Source organism: Lithobates pipiens, unplaced genomic scaffold, assembly GCF_037356315.1.
Source record: "Lithobates pipiens isolate NorthernLeopardFrog02 unplaced genomic scaffold, aLitPip1_a1.2 Scaffold_30, whole genome shotgun sequence".
Lineage (NCBI taxonomy): Eukaryota > Metazoa > Chordata > Amphibia > Anura > Ranidae > Lithobates > Lithobates pipiens.
In genome coordinates, this window is record NW_027507791.1 from 146840999 (window position 1) to 146846047 (window position 5049).

The following is a 5049-nucleotide window of genomic DNA, read 5'->3' on the forward strand; positions in this document are numbered from 1 at the left end:
TGCCCTTCCTCCAATATTGACACTTTCGAAGCTATAAAAGACATACAACTTTTTGCAAGAAAACTAATTTTAAAATATCTATATACTAAACCAAAACAAGATATGACATCCCAAGAGAAGGAGAAACAAGCCGTAAATGACTTGGTATCCCTTTTGGAGGAACAGGAACAACGGGACTTAATTGACACCATAGATCTCGATGGCTTACTAATGTCAAATATTACCCACACTGTGGTGGGTATTCAAGACAAAACATGCTTAAAGAAAAAGTCAAACAAATTCCCTTCTTTGGCCAAAAACATGAACTTGAATGCTTTTGTTACGATGGTAACTAAGGACATTCGTAAGTTGTCAAATAGAACACCTGTGGACAACCTCTCAGACTCAGAAAGATTAGCTTTAACTACATTACAGAAACATCAGCTCACCATTAAACCATCTGATAAAGGGGGCAATATTATAGTTATGAACAATGAGCAATATTTTGCCATGTGTAACAAGATTTTATCTAACAAGGAATGGTACAGACGAACTTCGAAGATTCAAATCGAGAAATCGGATAATGAGTTCTTCCGGTTAATTGATCAAGCATATCTTGATAATATCATTACACAAAATACGTGGGAATTTTTGCGTACTAAACACACTAAAATTCCCACTTTTTACAGTTTACCGAAGGTCCACAAGGACCTGAAGGACCCTCCCGGAAGACCTATAGTATCTGGTAGGGGTTGCATCTCGGAAAACCTAAGCAGATACATTGATGAGCAATTCCGCCCATTAGTGACCAACTTACCTTCCTACATAAGGGACACTACCCACTTGTTACAACAATTGGAAGGCCTCCACATCCCTGACGATGCCCTCTTGGTCACGATTGATGTGGAGGCACTCTATTGCTCTATCCCTCATGAAAAAGGTCTAGAGGCTGTAAAACATTTTCTGTCACAATCCCATAGAGATGACAAACCACTACATCAATTTGTTTTAAAGGGATTGGAATTTATTCTGTCAAATAATACATTCTCTTTTAACGGATCCTATTTCCTCCAGATACAGGGGGTGGCCATGGGGACATGTTGTGCCCCCTCATACGCCAACCTGTATCTGGGGGAATGGGAGAATTCTTTTTTGTCACTTGACAATGTGCCCTGTGATCAGATACTTTTTTGGTACCGCTACATCGATGACATTGTTTTTGTCTGGAACGGTACCCGGGATGCTTTGATTCGCTGCATGAAACTCATGGAGGACAATGCCTTCAACTTGAAATTCACTGTAGCATACAACAGTTCTAGGGTAAACTTCTTGGATGTGATTGTTTCCAAGGACTCTTGTGGCCAACTGACCAGCTCCTTATATAGAAAAGAGACCGCGGGCAATACGATTCTCTATGCGACTAGCTCACATCCAGCCCCCCTCATTAAATCAATCCCATACTCCCAATATTTGCGCATTAGGAGAAACTGTACGGAGGAATCCACATTCAGGCTTGAGTCTAAAAAATTACAGGAACGCTTGTTACAGCGTGGTTATTCCCACACATGCTTGAAGAAAGCATTCAACAGAGTCTGTATACAAGAGAGACATAAGTTATTAAGGGGTAATCTCAGCAAAAGTAGGAAGGAAACTAAGAGCAAATTGGAACCGACCAGGTTGGTTATGACGTATACTTCACAACACACTGCTATACAAAAAATCATGAAGAGACATTGGCACATTGTATTTATTGACCCAATGATCAGACAATTTATTCCTAAAAACCCTTCAATCACTTACAGGCATTCGAAATCCTTGAGGGATCGTCTAGTGAAAAGTGAATACACGGGGGAATTTAGGGATGACCCATGTAAAAGACACGGTACTTTTAAATGTGGGGGCTGCCCCCAGTGTCAGTTCATAAATACAGAGCAGAAAGTGGTGCTGCCCAATGGAAGGATCCTCAAACCTTCACATTTTGCAAACTGTCGGACTTACGGGGTAGTTTACCTCTTAACTTGTAATTGTGGATCCTTCTATGTGGGCAAGACAAAACAACCGCTGTGCAAAAGAATGGGCAGACATGCACTCAGTGTACGCACGTGCAACCCAGACTTAACACTGGGTCCTCATGCACGTGACGCACATTGCGGCAGCCTCCCAAAGATCAAGTTTACGGTACTAGACCGGGTTCATCCCAACCCCAGAGGGGGTGACTGGGAAAAAACTCTGTTACAAAGAGAAACTAGATGGATAGTGGATCTTTGTGCCACTAGCCCACCGGGCCTCAATGAATGTGTTAGTTTCCGACCATTTTTGGAGGGTTTTACTTCTGGGACATGGGATGGTCTGGAGGGCATGTAATTCAATAGGGCAATCAAAAAATGTTTAAAATAAAGGGTTAAAATAATAAATAATAGAAAACATTTTTGATTAATGTGTGTGACCATTTAGGGGCTGTAAATGACAACTGATGTAATTGAGGGAAATGTTGATTTTTTTTTTGATTTTTTATTTTTTTTAATTATTTTATTTTTTATTTTTTTATAATTACATTTTTTTTTTTTCATTCCCCCCTTTCTACCCTCCCCCCTCCTTTCTCCTTCCTCCCCTTCAGTTCCCCCCCCCCCTTTGGACTTGTGGTATGTCATTTTACTATTTGTGCGATTTAGCATGTTATCCAATGTCCAGTGACGGGCATTAGCCCCATGTTTACACATGTTTAACAGGAACACACACCAATCTTGATTGGGTACACATCTTTCTTTGGTGTTTTTTACATTTACACCTGTTGTGTTTTTTTGGTTTTTGTTTGGGAAATTACTCTGTGTCTTTCCCTCTGTGCCATCTTAGTGTGGCTTCCGTTGATGGCCTGCGTTCCAATACTGGCCGCCGCCGCTTTCCATCTTCAGGTAGAACAATACATCATATGACGCCGCTTCCGTTGGGTGCGCAGGCAATTTCCACCGGCGCTCCGGGAGGGACGTCAGTTCCGGAAAGACTACGTGCGTTTCAGCTTATGATGGGAGCATGCGTCGTAATGATGCACTTTTCTTATACACGCCGTCACTTCCGCTGGGTGTGTGGGTAACTCCCACTGGCGCCTTGTTAGAGATGTTGTTGTTTCCGGAAATACCTCTTGCGTTCCAGCTTATGCTGGGAGCGCGCGCCGCAACAACGCACTTCTCTCATACACGCTGTTCGTTGGGGAGGCCTACAGCCATGTGAGGCTCTACGCCCACATTCTCCCTGATTGGCTGAGCTAGGTAAGAGTGTGAAACCTGACAATCGCTTCACTATACACACAGGGGGATGGTTCATTAGAATTGCACACACCCTCCCTATTTAGCAAGTGAAACACCAACCAATTAGAGGATCACCACTCCATATTTAATCAGGTCAGCTGTTGGAAATTTCAGTGCCATCCATACGCTGCACATAGAGGACTGCTTTGCCGTTTGTAAGTACTCCCTTTAGCTAAGTTTATGCAAGGAGGTAAATCTATGCATTTTGGTACAATATGAATTACCGTATCTGCTTTATAGGTAATTTGTGGTTGGACTACAGCTTCCAGTTTTCCTTTTGGGCTTATTTCCTGGGAATGGGACAAGGCAACCCTGGGTGCAAGTCATATACATGCTAATTCAGCTTGACACACACATGAAGGTGGACTTGAAACATCCAGATAGCCATTGTTTGTTCCAATTAATGTCTCACATAGAAACAAAAACCCCCCTTGCCATAGAATCCGTGAGTATGAGACTACATGATTCTATTTATATCTATTTACTTTTGGCTCTATAGGCTGCTTTATGCTGCACGTTATTTAAATCAGGGCTTTCTATTCAAATGGCACCTGGGGGTTTCTCTTTGCTTCCACTTTTCTCTCTGGTTGTGAACTACATCCAAGGTATGTATGGCAATTTTCCATATAGTGCAAAAAAATCTTTGCGCACACCTCTTTTCTATTAAATAGTTGCCTGCACATTCTTGGTCTCGCATGGTATATTCCTTTCTCTATAGGCATACATGTTTTCATTGGAAATGGATTTTAACAACTATTTGGCTGTACACATACTTTTTTGTGTTCACCATTTTAGGTCTAACTGATCTGGAAGTAATTTGCAGGACATCCTGTACTTGGTTGACATCTCGATAGTATTTGAAGTACTCTTCAGACATACTTATATTTTTCTAAATGGCAGGCATTTTGATCCTCGAACTTACACCTCACTAGGTAACGATTGGCAGACATTTTATCTGCTTAGCTAATTTTGTTCTGTGAAGGGAGTTGTGTGTGTGTGTGTGTGTGGTTGGGGGGGGGGGGGGGGATATGGGAGTTGGGAATCCCCCTCTTCTTCCTTTCTGTTTTTTTTTTTTTTTTGCCAGCCTGGTAAAAATAGCTTGTATGCTTTTAATTGAATTGTTTTATATTATAGATTGCTATATCATCAAGTTTGTTCACCCCTGATGAAGGTTCTGAATTATCAGCAACTGGAAACGCGTCGGGTGTGGGTGATATAGGACAAGCATTGTTTTAATCATATTTTGTTCTGTATATATGTTTGTTTATTAATACACCAGGAGGACATTGTTTAGCCCATTTGTACTTCCTGGTAATATTATGTACATTGTGTAATTTATGAATAAATATTGTATATTATTGTGTCCATTTGTGTCCGGAGTTGATGGTCATTTAAAATCCCACCCATTCAGGGGGAAGCCTTATTTTGATATGGACCACTTTTTGGTCGAGTGCCCCTTCAACTTGGGGGTTCTGGGCGAGGTTGGAGATGCCATTGGCTATCCCCGTCTCCGGGCCCTTGCCTATCCTGAGAGGGTGTACGGTGACTTCAGAGTCCGGAGGGGTTTTGTGTTATCATCACTGTATTTAGTTAGTGTCATATGCCTTTACTACTCTTGGCACGCTCGGTGTTTAGTGTCCACTAGGGGCAAGTTCCTGCCCATGCATGAGGTGGCGGGTGATATAGTTCGGGAATTGGGTAAGGTGAGGTTTCTTGAGGGGGAAAGAATGGGTAGGGAAAGGTGTGCTAGGTTGTGGAGAGGGTT

General features: G+C 42.0%; 1 long non-coding RNA gene across 1 annotated transcript; it reads left to right on the forward strand.

Moving 5' to 3' along the window:
- The first annotated feature begins 3519 nt into the window (after positions 1–3519).
- Positions 3520–4619, forward strand: LOC143942134 (uncharacterized). Its single transcript, XR_013264709.1, has 3 exons — positions 3520–3729; positions 4080–4216; positions 4419–4619. It is a non-coding gene; the product is annotated as an uncharacterized LOC143942134 (long non-coding RNA).
- Positions 4620–5049: the final 430 nt, after the last annotated feature.